Consider the following 20,431-nt stretch of genomic DNA (forward strand, 5'->3'; position numbering starts at 1 on the left):
TAGACTTCATGGATTTCTCTTCCACTGGTATCAACTATTCATGGAAGGTTAGAGCCTATAATGATCAGAGAATGTTTCAAGTAGTCTTTTGCTGAGGACCTATGAGATTCCAAGCAGACCTTACTTGTGAAAAGAAATTTGGTATTCTGATTTTGGGGGTTCTGATTTTTGAAAAGTGGAATAGTTTTGCTCAGTTATTTCAAAGACTTGTTTGAAATATTCTCAATCCTGACCAATTTATGCTAGGCAAAGAATTTGGAAAATACTGAGTACTAAGTGGATCTTTTGAAAACTTTGTTTATATTTGTTCATTTAATTCTACTTCTCTTGGTGGCAGGTCAGTGTAAGAAGGGTTCTAGATCTTTTATTTTGTCACTCTTAAAAAAAACCTTAGAGGATGATAAAGAATTATTTTATTTTCCTCAAAAGTTAATGTTTAACATGATTAATATGGATCTATGTTTAGCATGGTTATATATATATATATATATATATATATATATATATATATATATATACACACATATATCTATACATATAAGGTTACTTCCTGTCAAGGAAAGGGGGAAGGAAGGGAAGGTGGAAGAAAAATGTGAAACTCAAAGTCTTGCAAAGGAATGATTCTTGAAAACTACACTGTATATAGTTGGAAAAATAAGTAAAAAACTTTTTTTAAAGTTAATGTTTAAATTAAAGGCAAAGTCTGGATCTGGATGGAAGATATATTTGCTGCTAAGAGGTCAACTGAGGAGGTGATAGAAGGAAAAAAAGGCACCCCTGGGCTCTCTTTGAAGCAAATATGGGATATTCAATGGATTATCTTCTTTTTATTTGACTCTTCCTGTTTCTCATAAAAAAGAAAGGAAAAACAAAAGAGAAAATGAAATTATAATTTTTGTGGGTGGGGGGAGTCAAATAGGCATGATTTTATATGTATAAGGAATCTCAGTGAAAAAAACTCAAGTAATGAATGTAATTGTCACTTGGAATTTCACAGAGTTTCATGGGTAACAATTTTGAAAACACTTAACCCAGGGTCACATAATTAACATATATTCAAGGTGCGATTTGAAGCTGGGTCTTCACAGTGGATGGAGCTAGCCCTAAAGTTAGGAAGACTCATCTTCATAAGTTCAAATCTGGTCTCAGGCATTTGATATTAGGCAAATCACTTTACCTCAAGTTCCACATTTGTAAAATGAGTTGGACAAGAAAATAGCAGGAAATCAGTCCAATATTTTTGCCAAGAAAATCCAAAATGGAGTCATATGTTTCAGACAGGACCTGAACAACGACAATAACAACAACAATGAATAAACTTTCTGATTCTAAAACTGGCTCTTTGAAGCAGCTGGATGGAATAGCGAATAGTTCTGAACCCGGAGTCAGGAAGACCTGAATTCAAATGCAGACTTAAATACTTCCTACATATGTGATCCTGGGCATGTCACTAAGCCTATTTGTTTTGGTTTTCTCATCTGAAAAATGTGGATAATAAGTGTATTTATCTTGAATGGTAGTTGTGTGGATCAAATGAGAGATTCAATGAGATCTTTGTAAAGTATTTAATGTAGTATAATGGCTATTTCCTTCCCCTCCCTCTTTCTTTTCCTGCTATAGCATATTATTTCTCAAAAAATAAGGTTAAAAAATAAAAATCCATCAAGGATAAAGATAATAGTAGGGAAAGGCATTTTAGTAGACAGAACATCCACCTTGGAGTCAGATTGTGTTCAAGGGCTGTATCTGTCTTATATTAACTGTGAATACAATAGGTCACTTATCTTCTCAGTAACCCAGGAGCTCTCTGTGAACAGTTGCTGTTCTCCAAGGATGAGAGTATAACTACTAGGGAGTTCTTTATGTTATGAAATCACAAGACTATTTCCCTCCCCTTCCCAACCAAGGTAGTTTTTGAGAAAAATGAGTCATAAATAAACATGGTCTAAGCTAAAAGATGCCAGAGTTTGCAGAGAAAGATGAAAGAATTCAGGGAATTATGGCAATCAAGGGCAGCGGGGTGGTACAGTAGATAGAACACTGGTTTTGGAATTAGAAGATTCATTTCCCCAAGATCAAATATGATCTCAGATATTTACTAGCTGTGTGACCCTGGGCAAGTCATTTAACCCTGTTTGCCTCAGTTTCCTCATATATCAAATGAGTTGGAGAAGGAAATGGCAAACTGTAAGGGACTGTTGTGTGTGGGAGTACAGTAAATTTTCATCACCTGGTGTCCTCTAGCACCAGAGCATTACTTACTGGTTGATTGTAGAGTGCCACAGGAGTGTGAGTGGACCAAGGACTGGGGAGGATATTTAAGCATTTGTTTTCTGGTGAATAAACCAAGTACTTGGAGATCTAGGAGATTTTGGTGAACTTGTGTCATCCTTTCCATCTTTGTCTCCGGCCCCATCAACATTTGCCTGGGTAAGGATAAGCTAGTCCAGCAGGAACCTAACACTTCCTGAGCAGCTAGCCCAAGAGGAACATAACAACAAACCACTCCTGTATCTTTGCCAAGAAAACTAGATGGATATGAGTAAACAGTGAAAAATAGCAGTCAATCAACCCTCATGTATTTATGTGCCAATCTCTAAGCCAGAAACTGGGGCTACAAACACACAGTACATAATATGATCTCTTTTTTCCTAAGTAGAAGAATGGGGATTTCTTTCTGAATTGAAATTTCATTAGGGGTAGCAACCTGAATACCCCAGAAAGAGAACTCAAAAGTAAAGTCTTAGCCTCTATAAAATCAATTTAGATCAAGCTTTAGGCATATATGTATACATATACACACATATTTATACATATATATATATATATAATTTCTGATCTATATCAGAGTATATATATATATATATATATATATATATATATATATATATATATATATATATATATATATATATATATATCAAAGGGAGCAGAGATCAATCAGTGGACTGTCCCCATTTGCTGCCAGCTTTAGTAAACAACTCAACCACCAGGTTGTCACTTTTACTGACAAGAATAATTGTTGGTAGGAAGAATTCTAACTTGATTAGACTAGTGAGTATAGGGTATCCTTAGAGCAGTTTTGAAACCTGGTTTTTTTTGATGTATCATACATGATTTGTGACAATCTCCTTTGTTAAATGTAAACCCAGTTAGTTCCATTTACTAATATTCATAATAAAGACAAAACTCCATACAGATATAGACATTTCATTGTTTCAGGAGAGAGACTTTTTTTTAAAGAACTGATTTGCCACATGTTTAATTTCATTATTTTAATATTACAAAGCAAAAGTATAAAACCATTCTAAATGTATTACTCACTACTTGGAAGATAAAATGGAAGATAAAATTAGTGATTTTGCAAAATTGACTTTTTTCCTTATTATGAACATTAACCTGAGTTTAGTTTTAAGATATCCACAATGCTAAAATAAGTCAGCAACATCCATCTAAAGAGAAAACGGTATGACATGAATAAAAGAATGAATAGAGATTGACCTACTGTTAATTGAAGGCAGCATGTTTTTTATAATGCTGAAAATAAAGAAAGCTTTGAGAGCTTAAACCTCTGCCTTAGGAAGTTTATTAAAGATTCTAAATAAACTGGTGGCATCTTAAATATTTTTAAATGACTATCTTATGGAAATTCACCAAGTTTTATCAGCTTACTTTAAAAGCAAGTTGTATCCTTTAAAGAAAAAATAATCTAAGAGGAATTGTGGGAGTGTCAGAGAAAATGTTGGTTCAATGCATGGTAGCTATCAGAGAAGCAAATAAGGCATGAGTCTCTCTTTTCTTAATATAGTTGGCCTCAAGAAAGCATAGTAATGACAATGTATAAATCAATGTAGCATTCTCACCTTGAATATAGCATTCAGTATGGCATTCTCATCTTTAAAAGAAACAAGAAGAGTAATAGCAAATGATGATCAGAGTAAATGATGATATAAAGTTTAAAACCAGGGTAGTAAATGGGAGTTTATGGGGAAAAGTCTAGAATTATAGTTGGAAAAGGAAAGACATGATGGAAAGGAGATTTAAGATATATAGGTGTATTGTTCTGGGGATGGGATTTAAGTACTTTATTGAATAGAGTTTTACATTGCCCTCTATCTTATGTTTTTTAGACTTATCACTAGCAAAAACTGCAAATTAGATGAGAGCAGGGATCTTGTTATTGTTTTTATAGTTTTTGGAGCACCTAGCATTGTCTTGGTCACTTAGAAGGGACTCAATATAGACTTTCTGACTTGACTCTGTATGTAGATCTACAAATGGATTAAAATTCTTTTCATCTGATTCAGATAAGAGTAGGCCATACCTGAGACTAGCATCCCTCTCCCAGACTACCCTCCAACTAGAATCAGTCTAGTTGGACAGAAAGTTATTGAAATAAAGAAGAAGCCTGTTTACTCAGGACCAATCACTTTGTTTATAGACTCTAGGGAAAAGATCTGACAACCTGGCAGCATTGTAATGCTGTTCTCATAGAGGTGATTTTCCCTATTATTGTAAGGGTATACGATGTCTCCCATGCCCTAATATGGCATACTCCATATTTTGTGCATTGGGAGAGAATATAGCTCTGAACAATTACAATGTGGCAAAGCCCAGCTGTGTATTCTCATTTGCCCTAATCAATAAGTAATTCAAAACCAAATACAGTATAAGGGGAAACAAGGTGAATATTGATAATCTATTATTTGTGACAGGTGCTTTGGATGAGGAATGTTAAAGGTACATGTTGAAATGAATTTACTCCTTTCCCTGCTCTCTTCTATTCCAGAGAACAGACTATTATCATTATTTCACTTGGGGTGAAGGGAAGGTGGTTGGTGTTGTGTATTGTTTGACCACTAGATGGCACTTTAGCTACCTGTGAGTAGGTGACTCCTGGGCTCTTGAGTATCTGTGGTCTCTCCAGAGGTTATTTGTGAGATCAAGTTTTAATAAAGTTTATTGACAAGATCCAGAATAGAACAAAAACGATCAAAAATGCAAAATTTCTTCCTTCATCTTACTGAGCCCTAAATTCTCATGGGTCACCCCCCTCTGCCTGTTTGCCCTCAAAATCATGGCTCCTCTAAACATTGAACTTATTTGATGTAACAATTCATGGTTAATGACCAGGTGATTTGTTAACATGATCAACGTGGAAGACCTCGAATAAACAGTAAGCAAAAGTTTTCAAATAAATTGCAGTATTGGGCAATTTGGTTTGATTCACCTTTTCTTTGACTTCCAGGAAAAGTGATAGATGCAATTTGGTCTGTATCTATGAACCAGAGGACTCTGGTTAATGGACCCTCATTTTTCCACTGCAGATCAAGCCTTGTTTTCCAAATGCTTGAGAGGTCCCCTGAGAGGTTTAGCCTCTTGCTCATGTTTCAGAGTCAGTATGGATGGGAGGTTACACTTGAACTAGGTCTTCTTAGCTCAAAATAGAGAGCCTATACATTACTTTCTCTCTCACACACACACACACACACACACACACACACACACACACACACACACAGACATTCTCTCGTCTCTCTGACTTTGTCTTTTTGTTTCTCTCTTTTGCTCCTCCCATTTCACTTTCCTCTTCTTTCTTCCTACTTTTCTTATCCCTATCTCATTTTGGTCCGGATCTATTATCCTGCTATTTTCCACATATGGTTATGGGGACTCCTTAAGTAAAATTTCCCTTGAGAAAGTACAGCAGTTCATTTGTAATTTATTTATAATCTGATAACTTGTTTTGTATACTGAGGTATTATATAACTATGCTTAGTCTATAGTTACACAACTAGTTTGTCAATGGTAGGACTTACTTGAGTCTAATTAGATCTTGTTGATTAACACTAGTTCCGCTGGACCCTATCACCTCTCAGGTATACCTAAGTATATATATATATATGTGTGTATATATATCTATATATATATCTATATATATGTATATATATACATATATATACATATGTACGTATATATATATATATATATATATATATATATATATATATATATATCATAGTTCCTAGGCCCCCAAATACCCACACACACACACACACACATTCCTGCACTACAGCTATTTACATTAAGGATATTTTGCAGTAAAATTATGTATTATTGGGATATACTAAATGTTACATTGCTAAAGACACTATAAGGTTTTTTCCTCATTGTACTTATAAGTAATTTTGGCAATAAACTAGATCTGGTGTTTCAATTATGTGCATTATAGTTCCAGAGAAGTTGACTGGGGATAAATTGTTTCCAGGAAATATAAAATATATGTAATTCACACAGTTATATGAAAGTCAAATGTACTCTCTTTTTATTTTTTTTTCAAGTAAGCAAAGGTTGCTGGTAAAATTGTAACCCTAAATAACCACCTTTCCCCCTTGTTTCTGGACATTATCTCAGATTCAAACTTTAGCCTTGATTTAAAGGGATGACATTTTAGTCATACTACCTAGAATAAAAACTACAAGGATAGATAATGTCTTTAAAATTGGGGCTGATGCTTCTCAGTAATAAAATATTACTTTTATTTCATATGTTTCAGATTAATTGACAAACTGTGATTTTGTTTGAGACTCTTTTAAAAAATATCTTTTTGCTTTTTCCCTGAGTTCATAAGCCTAGGGCAAGATACCAAATTCTCTTCCATCCTTTCTTCTGTAATGAAATCTTTATTATTTGTGGATTACTTAAATCATGATGAAGGAATCACAAATTGTTTTCCCATATCATTATTTATTAGTTTTGGTTTTTGCAAGGCTATGGGGTTAAGTGATTTGCCCAAGGTCACACAGCTAGGTAATTTGAATTTCGGTCCTCCTGACTCTAGGGTTGGTACTCTATTCACTGTACCACTTGGCTGCCCCCACCTTATTATTTTTACAAATTGTTCCTGAGGAAGTTGTTCTCTTGACCTTTTAACTTGTCATTTGCTCATATTAAAGAATGGGAGCTTTCCCTTGTGTTATTTGAAGATGCCACTTTCATTACGGAAGTGAAATGAGGATGTTGTTTTTCTCTGACCACTTTGCTTACTCCTTCTTCCCCCTCTGCTTATCTCCTGTTTTCTCAATTCCTTCTCCCCTCTTCCCTCTTACTCTTCTTCCCTTCATTCTCTCATCCTCTTCCCAACCTCTCTCCCTCTCCTTAAATCTGCTTTCCAATCCTTCTTCTAGAATCTATTCTCCCTTCTCCACTTTTCTTTCCTTCTTCCATTTTACTACCTTCCATATGAGTATGCAAACATACATAGCAATAGTGGGGTTTTATTGCTAGAGAAAAGTACATCATATACTGTTTTTCATTTCTTATTTTCTAGCAAAAGCATAGACACATATAGGAAAACTGAATTAAGGCTTAGGAAATGTATGGGCTTATTACCCCAAATGAACTCTATTTTAGAATTATATTTTCATACTGAAAAGTTGAAAGAAGACTTTTGTTGAGAATTTGCATATATCTCAAAGGCAATGTTCTTATTTTGCTTGAAGGCTTAAATGATCAACGATGCTGCGGTACCAGGCAATATAGTGTCCCCTGCAGCATATTATATCATTAGAATACTTTGGAAATGTTACTGGCAGTCAGTCACAGGAGGGCAGGAGTGTCAAGATCTTAGAAGGGCCTGCCCTGATTTGTAAAGTATCTGCTTAAACATATAGAAGGATAATCATGAATATTGCAGTTCACTATTCATATTCACTAAGAAAATGTGTTAAAATAATATATTTAATCATTCTGTGTAGCTATTTTTCAAGAACTAGCAGAACCAAGTTAGCATGAAAACTACATTTTTGCAGCTAAGACAATCAATTCCATGAACATTCTCTAGACTGCACTCTGAAGTTAGAATCTCCACTGGAAATGTGCATATTAATTTTCTGAGTTCCAAGAATAGTTTGAATTTGCAATGATACTTTAATGGTTCAATGATGTCATTTCATCAGAGGAGTCTACACGGGCAAAAGAGTGCTTCTTTCACTCATAAAGATTGTAACCCCTCTAGCCTTAGCAGATGGTCTTGGAGAGTGACTATGGCTGAAATATCTATTCCCTGGCCTCAGTTCTGATTCTGAGTCTTTTAATCAAGTCAAAATAAATTCTTATGAAAAAGTTCAATGCAGGGATTAGTATGTTTAAAGTGTAAACTGCATAAAAATTGGACACATTTTTGCCTTCATTCATTCTACCTAGGGGATTGCCTATTCTTTTGTTCAGTAAGAATTTATTAAGTATCCAATAGGTGCTTAAGGGTTAGGGATACAAAAAAAAAAAAGATAGTCCCTGCTATCAAGATGTTCACAATCTGAGTAAAACATTGTACTAGGTGATGGATTGAAATATAAGGCACTGGTACCTCTCTTTGAGATCATATACCCTAGGTGGGCAAATAGGACTATGTGTAGACTGGAGAGGCAATATATAATGAAATGCCAGACAAAAATTGATAGAGATAGCCACACATTTTTTGGGCTTATTAAAAAGTATTTGGGCTGTATTACAACTGAACATTTCATGGAGGATGTGGGGCTTGAGGTAAGCCTTTTAGGGGCATTTATATTTAAATGAGAATTCTTGGAGAAGGTAACAGAAATTTTAAAAAATTCTGTGATTTCTAATTGATGGCAGGCCACAGAGAAAATATTAATGGGTATGTGAGACAGTTTGTACCTTAAGCTGTTCCACAAAGCATCCTGAGCATTACACATTAATTTCCCTAATGAATTTTGTGGAAGTCAATTCTACAAACATTTGTTAAGTGCCTATGTATAAGGCACTGCATTAAACATTAATGACAATAGGACCTCAGCCAATTACTTATTAATCTTTTGTAATTTTATCTTCTGCACCTTTCAAAAGGCAACTTAGTCTAGTGGAAAGAAAACTTGAATTCCAAACCCAGACTTTCCACTTCTCTGAATGATCTTTGAATAAATCTCTGAGTTTTCAGGCCCCTCAAATACAAAAACTAATGAGAATGAATTAGGTTACCTATAAGGTCTCTTCTGGTTCTAAATAATGTGAAATAGGAAATGAATTAATTTAATCATTTCATTTATTTAGTTAATTATTTATGTTACCTTTTACAAATAAATTTAAATATTAGAGTATTATATAAATTTCAACAGTGAAAAGCATTTCACAGAGTTCTCAGTCTTTATATGATGATGGCTCCTAAAGAACATAAGTGGGATTCTTGTCATTCTGTTTTAATATAAAATTTTATTAGTTTCTAAATATTGCTTACTGCTTCTAGAATAGAAGAATTTTACTTTTGATCCTTATTGTTTTGCTTCCATATGCTTTTTTTTTAGAATCTGTGAAAATCTCTTTATGTGGTTTATTATTACATAATTTGTAACATATGATAGAATTTTAATCATTTAACTGAATGTTAAATAAAAGTCCAATATTAGACTTTTTCTCCTTGAATTTGGACTTTAGTACTGGTGTCTAATCCTCTGTTATTCAAGATTTTTAATTTTCTGAGCAAAATTAGGGGATTTATATCTCCCATATTCTGACACTTCCCTCCCAAAATAGGGACTAGGAACAGCCGTACATAAAGTGTTAACATTTCAACCAGCTTGTTAATCTCACCAACCTTGAGGGCTTCCGTGGTTCAGAGATTCTTCTGTGTGGTACATTTGTCCAGAGTTCATTGAAAATGTCTTGAGTTTCAGGCAGGTATTTTATTTTATTCTTCACATGTTTCTGTAGCTCATGGCTCTGCCTCAAAGTGTGGAGCTAGATGTCTATAAAAGAGCTTAGTTAATCATATTGTTATGAATACTAGCTATTTTAATAGGTGCAACGGGATGCACAAATTACATTAGAAGGGGGGTAAATTTTGACAGTATTTCAGGGTATAGTCCATTGAAACATTCTCCTCTTAAGATTCAGAGGAGTCACTGCTTTATCAGATCCTGGTTTTTTTCAGTAATATCTTAATGGTGGCAATAAAATAACACAGAAGTATTTTGAGTATTCCTTGTGAAAGATAGAGTGGTGAAATAGAGAGTGCCAGATTTGACATGGGTTCCAATTCTGATTCTGCCATTTAGTACATTGGATAAATCACTTAAAATGATTAGACTGGAATGTCCTCCTCTACAGAGTGAGGTTGTTAGGTTAGCTGAACACCAAGGTCCCTTCGATCTCTCATTGTGAGATTCTTTAAGGGACCTAAGTCTAAATCAAAGTTCTGCTTTCTTAAGAAGACCCTACAGAAACAATTAAACTTCACAGACTGTTAAAACAGACATATCTAGGGGCTTCACTGATAAAGATTTGTGAAACTACAGAGAGTAAAAAAAAACAAGGGCAAGAAAATACAAATGCATTTTTAAATTTCAGACTACAGAACAGTAGAGACTTCTCTTCTGCTCTTTGTCAATGCTACAAACAATGAGGGATCGAAGAATGTCTGGAGGCAGTCTCTGCTAATCAGCCAGTGGGTGAGAGGAGATAAGATAGCTTGTACGGAGCAACAAATGAACACCATGTCATGCACATGTCTCCAGTAATTAATATCACAGGGACTCCGATGCAAGCAATGGCTTCTGCTTTGGTTCCCTCTCTTTATTTCCTGACTGCAGTATTAAAAAATGAGTCACGCACACCTCCATGGCGTTTTGTCAGGATAATGATAAGTCTCTGCAAAATTACTGATCACTCGTGTGGGTCAGCCACAGAGCTGTCATTAACTACAGCTGAAAATGCAACTCAAGAGTCCTTGTGACACCTAGTGGGAACTGAGTGAGTGATGGGAAGGGAAGGGCTGATGGGCACTGTGTGTGTGTGTGTGTGTGTGTGTGTGTGTGTGTGTGTGTGTGTGTGTGTGTGTGTGTGTTTGTAGGTACATCTGCATTTATACACAATTTCTTGGAAACAAGAGCTGAGGGCTAGGCCTAATAAAACAATAATTTCCATTTTATTTTTTGATTTAATAGATCCTTATAGAACATGGGCTATGATTTTAGGTCAGCAGAAAAAAATTAGTTTCAAATCAAAGCAAAACAAATCCCTCCAATTAAAAAAATGACATTTTGATTAAATCATTTAAATAAATGATCCAGTTCTTTTGATTTTAACTGCAGAGATCTGACTTTTGTTGTCAAAGTACAAACAACTGCATTAGAAATTTTTACCTTGTGTAAAAGATGGTACAAGATGGGGTTGAAAAAAATTTTCCTTAAGATACATAGGGCAACTATATAGAATACAGTATATAAAATTTATAAAATTAGATGGGAGGTGGTAAGTTTCTGGTAATTGTTTACATTTTTATTCTTCAACAATTGCTTACACCCATTTTCCCATTGTTTTCAAATAGATGAGATGCCCAGAATGATTTTATAATATTCTTTAAGTAGGAAATAGATTTTTTTTTTTTTTTTGCTTTTTGCTTTTTGTTTTTGCAAGGCAATGGGGTTAAGTGGCTTGCCCAAGGCCACACAGCTAGGTAATTATTAAGTGTCTGAGGCCAGATTTGAACTCAGGTCATCCTGACTCCAAGGCCAGTGCTCTATCCACTGTGCCACCTAGCCGCCCCGGAAATAGCTTTCTTGATTGTACTTTAATGATCTGTATTTTCAGCAGTCCATGTATGTAGGGTATAATTATCCATGTCTTCTCCTTTAGGGTGACCCTTGTCTCTGACTTGTCATGAGTTCACCAAAGAGATTCATACAAAGTTTTGGGAGTAGGGGCTTCCTCTAGTTCTCTTGACACTTTGCATGGAGACCAAAAGAGAACATGTCCTTACTCTCATTTCTTCTCTATTTCTTTTCTGAAGACATCTTCTATGCTGTTTCTCCTGTACAATTCCTGACTTGCCATACCAGTCCCATTACATGAGAGAAATATTATTGTAATTCATGATGTCCGTAGCTAACAGATCTTTAGGATTTCCAGAACATAAGTATACACAAACATAAGTATACACAAATGTAATCCTAATGCAGATTGATCTTCTCATTCTTTTGGAATTGACAACTCTTTGCAGCATCCTAAAAATCAAATGCTGAGCATCGTCAAAAATTTTTGCTTCTATCTGTATTTCCAGTCATTCTTCCTGACTGCATTTCATTCTGTGTTATTGTCACTTTGTCATTATTGTCACTTCTTCTCAAGTAGGCTACTGAGGTGTTAGAAGTTAAAATATGTTGACTCCACTGTTACCGATTACTGATGGAACTCAAGAATCCTTACATATTGGTTTCCATTCTTCTTCTTAAGTGCATTTGGATTAATTTTCACTATAGTTTTAATCAATAATTCCATATTAACTTAGAGTATTGGGCTTGTGTCAAGAAGCAGTTCCTACCTATGATATATACTAATGGTTGAATCATGGACTGGACACAACCTCTCAGTAACCCTAAAAGCTATAGGAAAGTTGCTGCTCTGCCTCAGTGGAAGGAGTTTACATGCTGGGGTCTCTTCCATTTATAAAATCACAAGTTAAGACCAAAAGAAACTTTAAATTAGTTATATGTCATAGAAACAATATTTAGGTCAGAGTTAAGAAATTAGGAGTTCCAGTCTCCTTATTAACTATGGAACACTTATCAGCTATGATTCAAGAAGCTCTCTAGGGAAAAAAAGATGTAGATAAGGACTTGATATGTTTCATCCCAAATGAATTCTTTGGAAAAATTTGTAATTAGGAATATCAGGTATTAGGATAGGAGTCAGGGCTAGATCTATGATTTCATTAATACAGAGAACTCCCAGATAAAGAACTCCCTGTCTACCCTGTAGGGTGGTATTTTCTTTTGTGTCTTATTGTCCTTGAGAGTTGGCTAGAATACAGAAATTAATTGATTTGGCCAGTGTCACACAGTCAGTATATGCCAGAGATAGGACTTGTCTTCACATTTTTCCTAGCGGTACAATAGTATATCTATTGCACCACTTTCACACTAAGGCATCAACAAATAAAATGTAACACCTTGCTGGCATGTTAAGAGACTCCCCCTTTCCCCCTCAAATGGAAAGGCTTGCAAGAAGAAATACAGAAGGAGGAGGAGGGGAAAGAGCAGCAGCAGAAGGACTTCCTTTATAATATCTGACATTTATAAATGTCTTCTGGCAACCTTTTGATTAGGCAGGAGGATTATTGTTCCTGTATGAATTTCCTTAGTTGGAATAACTGAATATCAGATAAATTTAATGTCTTGTCTAAGGTCAGGTAATAGGGGAAATGTTAGTCTGTAAGGTTAATATTATGAGGAGGGACACTCAAGATTAGTAGTTGGATGCCTTCCAGACTTGAGAAGAACACTGGACCTGGAGTCAGGAAGATATGAGTGCAAATTCATCTGACAATCTCTGTTTTGTCACCTGTAAAATGGAATTAATAATAATAATAATAATGACCTCATAGGATCATTATGAGGATCAAATAAGATAATATTTATAATGTGATTTGCAAATGTTAAGTCTTTTCTAAATTTTAGCTAATATTATTCTTTGCCTATGTATAACTTTGGGTTAGTATATACACACATGAAAGAATTAGAGAACAAGATGCTATATAGTAAAGAATAAAGGAGACTCAGGAACATAAATCAAGAAGGGTTGTAAATACTAAACAGTAATCACATTTTACAACACCTTATATCCAGGTCCTTCCTGAACATTATCCAATTAATTTGCATGGTACCAACATAGGATATCAATCATTAAGAGCTTAAGCAATTAGTGTGCAGGAGAATGAAGGCATTCAACAAAAAACCAGGCACTGTGAAATTAGGGACCACAATGGAAAGAGGAATGCAATTCCTAACCCTTTCAAGTGAAGCCGAAATAAATGTTCCCTAGTTATCAAAGACTTTAAAGAGATTTGCTACTGTTACTAGTCTCTAAATGGCTCTTGTTCATGAAAGTGTCATCTTAAAGCGCTATATAAATGTCGGCTATTATTACTATCTTAATGTTAGGTTTTGTAAAGGGGGAGAAACCATCTTCAATTGATACCTTTTATCACAGAATAATCATAATAATAAAATATATAAATGTATAACATTTTTGAAATTTATAAATCATTTTGCAAGTATTATCAATTTAATTCTTACAATAGCTGTATAGTGACACTTGTCTTGATTTTCTAGATAAGGAAACCAAGGCTATTATGGGTTTAATGATTTATTCAGGATTACATAGTAAGGGTCGCAGGCAAGATCTCAACTTTCTGATTTCTAGTTTAGCTCTCTAAGTCCTATGTCACTACATAGAGCTGTATTAAATGAAAAGGGTCAGGTATTTTGTGATTTTATCTCTCTCTCTCTCTCTATCTCTCTATATACACATATATGGTTTAGATCTGTATTGGTGGACAAATTATGGGCTGTTCAAATTGAATTCAAATAGGAACTAGAATACAAATGCATAATTCTGGAAATGCCATTTACTCTTTTTTTCTTGACACTTTTTGGATATATGCGACATGGAACATTCATTTATAGGCAGGGCTAGTGCTGACCCTAGACCAATTGTAGGAAATTCAAAATGAAGGCATTCTTTTCTACCAGTTCATTCTGTTTTTTTCCTTCTCCTTTTACTCTAGGTTTAATGCTGATTCAGAAGCCTCCTCAAACCAAGTCATTTTCATATAACTCTGACCAGAGTTCTTCAGTGCATTTTTAAACTGGCTCTTCTCTTTCTTCTCTTCTAGATTTTACTTTTTCTTGACAAGATACAACATTTTGAAAAGAAGCTTAGTTTGATAATAAGCTTGATTGGAAGCTAAAAGTCTAGTTGGAGGGTAAGATCCAAATACTGTGACTATAACATATATTATCTGATTGGTAAATTGGGTCCTTTAATCCCTTGCTCACATTTTGCAGATGAAGAGACACGGGTTAGAGATATGATGAGAGATGAGAAGTATCCTTTCCACAAAAGAAGCCAATAGTATGTTTCATTTTCTTTAGGTCTGATAATAAAACATGTTCAAGAGTTGCTCAAAATGAAAAGGAATGAAATGGATTTAGATCAATAATGGAGAAATCACATCATTAATTATCAGATTGAGTGCAAATTTCACCATAAAAAATACATGATTCCAAAAATGACATTAATTTGTTCAACACTTTAATAGACTGATCCTTCACCTGGGAGATGGTCATCTGCCTGAGACCCAGTGTGGTTTCAGAAAGGGTCAAGGAACAGTCAATATGGTGTTTGCTGCCTGGTACCTCCAGTAGAAATGCTAAGAGAAGAACAGAGGTCTGTACACAATGTCTGTAAGTCTGACCAAGGTCTTTGATACTATCATTCATGAGGACTTAGGAAAATTATATCAAAATTTGGTTGTCCAGAGAAGTTTATCAGTATTATATATTAATTTCTTGACAGTGTGCTTGTCCAGATTCTGGATGATGGACAATTCTTTTGCATTGTCACTAATGGAGTGAAATAACATTGTGCACTTGCTTTTAAGCATGATGTTTTTATTTATGTAGTCAAACACTTTCAATGAGAATGAAAATTGCATTAAGGTCAGCTACTGCAATGATGGCAAATTATTCAGCTTGAAAAGGCTACAAGCCAAGGCCAAAGTGGAGGGAGTGTTGGTCCATGATTTTCTGTGCGCAGATGATTTTACACTCAGTAAATCTCTGAAGCTGAGATGCAACAAAGTATGGATCTGTTCTCTGCTATTTGCACAAATTTTGGCCTAACAATTAACACCAAGAAAATACAGGAGTTCCATTAGCCAGACCATACCATCCATATGTGGAACCATGGACTACAGCAAATAGAGAAGTTTTGAATGCTGTGGATAAGTTCATTTAGCTTGGCAGTATACTTTCCAGGGATGTACTCACTGATAATGAGGTTGATGCATGCATTGCCAGAACTAGCTAAGTTTTTGGGAGGCTACAAAGGAAATTGTATGCCTATGAAAACTGGAGAATTTACTAGTACCATTCCAAGATGGAATCATTTCTGTCTGAATCATCTTAGGAAGATTCTGAAGATCATCTGGCAGTCAAAGATACCAGACATAAAGATTCTTTCTTGAACTAAACTACCAAACTCTACGCAGAGAGTGCAATTGATGAGCTGGCCACATTGTTCAGATTTCTGCCTAAAACATTATTTTATGTTAAACTAACACAGAGCAAGTGCACACATGGTGGTCAGAAAAAACAATACAGATTTCTCTTAATTACTCAAGATTCTTCTTAAGTACTGTGGAATTGATTGCATGATATGGGAGATATAAAGAGAATTAGGATATCTTTGCCTTCATGAAGCTTAAAAAATATCAAGAGTCATATGGGACATTTACAAATATGCAATATTATACAATAATGGCTATGTGCATTAAAACATAATTAAAGCTCAAGAGAGTTACCAAGCAAGTGCTATGGAATATCAAGGAAATGAAATATATATCATTTTCGAAAGGGCAATCAGTGACAGCCTCTTATCCTCTCTCTGTTTCTTGACATTATTGATCACTTTCTTATCATAGATATTCCTTCCTCTCTGGGATTTTTGTTATACTCCTCTCTCTTGGTCCTTCTCTTCTCAATCCAGTTGCCTCCTTATTGTCTCCTCTGCTTTTTCTTAATCTGTGTCATGGTCACTTATCCATGAGGGTACCTCAAAGTATCATCCTCTCCCTTTTTTGTTGCTTAGTCATTCAGTTATATCTGATTCTTCTTGACTCCTGACCCCATGGACCACAGCACACAAGGTTCTTCTCTACTCCTATCGACTTGTATACTCTTTGCTTTCATGACTGTCTTTCATGATAGAAAATGGACATTGAGTTTTTCTGACTCCAGGCCTGAGACCCTATCCATTTTTCCCCCTAGCTGCCTGCCCCTCCTTTTTTGAAGTTTAAATTATATCACTTGTTAAGCTAGTCAGGTCTGTGGGCTTGAATATCATCTATCCCCTAGACTTTCTTCTGAGCTCCAGTTATAAATCACCACTACTGCCTTTTGGATACCTTGAACTTGCATATCATAGGCACCTCAAACTTAGCTTTCTACAAAACAGAACTCATCTTTTCCTTCAAATTTTCTCTGATTCCCAATATCCCTAGTTCACACATGAAGTTGGTTGTCTAATTCTGTCAGTTTCTTCCTCCACAATATTTTTCCTATGCATCTCTTCCTTCTTCCTCACATAGCCACAGGTCCAATGCATTTCCTGCATGGACTTTTGCAAAAGTCTTCTGACTGCTCTCAGCCCTTCACAACCTGACTCTTTCCAGGCATCTTGCTCTGTAATTCTTTTCATGCAGTTTATGATTTGGCTACACTGGCCTACTTAAGGTTCTCATATCACCTATTTATTTGCATTTACACTGGCTCTCCATTATGTCTAAAATTGCTACATCATTTCATCCTCTTAGTTTCTATATCTTTCCAGATTTATCTAAAGTCCTGTCCTTTGTGGGAAGTCTTTCCAGGTTCTCTCAGTTTCTACTGCCTTTCTTTCTAAGATTTACTTTCCTCTACTTTGCATATATCTTGTATGTACCTATTTATGTACATGCCATCTCATTGATTAAAATGAATATACCTTTGAATCAGGGATTACTCTTGTTTTTAAGGTTTTTGCAAGGCAAATGTGGTTACGTGGCTTGCCCAAGGCCACACAGCTAGGTAATTATTAATTGTCTGAGACCAGATTTGAACCCAGGTACTCCTGACTCCAGGGCTGGTGCTTTATCCACTGTGACACCTAGCCATCCCTGATTACCCCTTTTTTAAAAAAATTTTTTGAAAAAAAAACCCTAAAAATTTTTTTGGGGGGCAAAGCAATGGGGTAAATGACTTGGCCAAGGTTACACAGCTAAGTAATTATTAAGTGTCTGAGGCCAGATTTGAACTCAGGTCTCTTCCTGACTCCAGGGCCAATGTTCTATCCACTGCTTCACCTAGCTGACCCTTAGTTAGGGATTATTTTTTGTCTTTCTTTGTATCTCAAGTACTTAACATAGTGCCTAACACATAGTAGGCATTTAGTAAATATTTGTTGACTGACTAAAGGAAGAGGCAATTGATCTGAGATTTGATAGATGAGCAAGATTTACAAAGGTTGACATGGGGAGGAAAATCATCTTAAACATGGGGGAGCAATGTGACCAAAATGTGAACAACCAGAACAATAATGTAAATCCTTCAAAGGGCATGCCTTAAAATTAAAAATAAAACAAAATAACCTAGAAATTTCACAGTTTTCTGAAAGGCTTGCTGTTTTCATAGTTAGCATGGCATGCATAAGAAAAAGTCAAGGCTGAAGGTTCCCTACTGTAGGCCATGTTGCTTTTAACATCTGTGTTTGCTAAAGACATACAGCAAAATCCCTAGTAATACTTTAAGTAGGAAGTGCCAAGTACATTTAGCTCTCTGATTTAATTTTTATTTGATGAAACATCTTTTTGTAGTGTGTGGATTGAATGCTCAATGAAAATTAAAATATATTTATGCAAATGTTCCCAAGAAGCCAGTAATTCCCCCGTGATTATGGTGACTTGAAAATAATGGATAATAACCTTTAAAAAATTTTCGCCTCCTTCCTCCAACAGTTAATGGATACACAGATGAAATGTATATTATATTAACTCCTTTCTCCAATTTATTTCTTATTTAAAATAAACTAAACTTCTCAGTAATAACAAGAAGAACAACAATAATAAAAGTTATACTTAGGTTACAGGGAATCCAAGATGGTGGAGCAAAGGCATGAACTCACTGGAGCTCATAGCCAAACCACTCCAAATATTTTAAATAATGAATTTAAACAAATTATAAAGTGGCAGAACCCACAAAAAAGATGGAGTGAAACAATTTTCCAGATCAACACAACATGGAAGATCAGCAGGAAGGGTCTGTTGCATTGGGGTGAGAGAGGAGCACAGCACAGCACAATGTAGGACAAGCTTGTGCCACCCCCCTCCCCAGGAAGAGGCAGCAGGTCCATTGGGTCAGTGGCAGCAGTGGTAGTTTCAAGACCTCACAGTCTAGAGACGGCCAAAGACAACTTGGAAGGTCAGCAGGAAAAGTCTGCTGCACTGAGATGAGAGTGGAGCACAATCTAGTTCCAGCCTCAGCAGAGCAGACCTGGCTCCAGTGGAACAGAAGCCTTGGGAGGCACTGAATTAGCAACAGCAGCCACTGCTTCTGGAGCTCTCTCAGCTCCCAGATAGTAAGGGGGATCAGAAGGAATTTAGACGGGTATCTTTGTCATCACTGAAGCAGGACTCTGTTGCCTTGCATAGCTTTACATATTCTAGAGCAGAGCACAGGTCAGGAGACTAGTAAGAGTCTATCCTTAGATCACATTATCTTGGAAGAGCTAAAAACATGCAGATCCTTACAAGTATGTGTGAAAACAGCTGCAAATCCCTCCAAATCTTGGGTCAGTATGCCCTCTATCTTGGAAGCAGAATGCTAACTCAAAAAGTTGAAATCAAGCCATAGGTTGGAAAATGAACAAATCACAGGAAAAATTCTGTCCATAGAAAGTTACTATGGTGACAAGGAAGATCAAAACACAATCAGAAGACGATAACAAAGTCAAAGTTCCTATATTCAAAAACTCTAAGAAAAATATGAACTGCTCTCAGACCATGGAAAAACTCAAAAAGGATTGTGAAAATCAAAAGGGAGGTAGAAGAAAAGATAGGAAGAGAAAAGAGAGCGATGCAGGAAAATCATGAAAACCATCAGCAACTTGGTGAAGGAGACATACAAAAAAAATTAACTTAAAGAAAATAACATATTTAAAACCATACTGGTACAAATGGAAAAGGAGGGGCAAAAAGTCAATGAGGGGAAGGATACCTTAAAAAAAGCAGAATTGGCCAAATGGAAAAGGAGATGCAAAGGGTCACTAAAGAAAATAATTCATTAAAATATAGAATTGAGCAAAGGGAAACTGATGCCTCTGTGAGAAATCAAGAAATGATGAAGCAAAACCAAAACTGGAAGACAATCTGAAATATCTCATCAGAAAAGCAATTGCCCTGGAAAATAGATCCAGAAGAGATAATTTAAAAGTTATTGGACTACCTGAAAACCAAGATCAAAAAGAAGCCTAGACATCATCTTTCAAGAAATTATCAAGGAAAACTTCCCTGATAGTCTATAACCAGGGAGAAAAATAAAAATTGAAAAAATCAACCTATCACCTCCTGAAAGATCACCAAATGAAAACTGCCTGGAAAATTGTAACCAAATTTCAGAGTTCCCATGTCAAGGAGAAAATTTTGTAAGCAGCAAAAAAGATGCAATTCAGTTATCATGGAGTCATTATCAAGATACGTTTTATCAACTTTTATATTAAGTGATCATAGGACTTGGAATTTGATATTCCAGAAGGCAAAAGAGCTTGAATTACAAGCAAGAATCAGTCACTCAGCAAAACTGATATGTTCTTTCAGGAG

The sequence above is a fragment of the Macrotis lagotis genome, chromosome 7 (genome assembly GCF_037893015.1).
Source record: "Macrotis lagotis isolate mMagLag1 chromosome 7, bilby.v1.9.chrom.fasta, whole genome shotgun sequence".
In the NCBI taxonomy this organism is placed as follows: domain Eukaryota; kingdom Metazoa; phylum Chordata; class Mammalia; order Peramelemorphia; family Peramelidae; genus Macrotis; species Macrotis lagotis.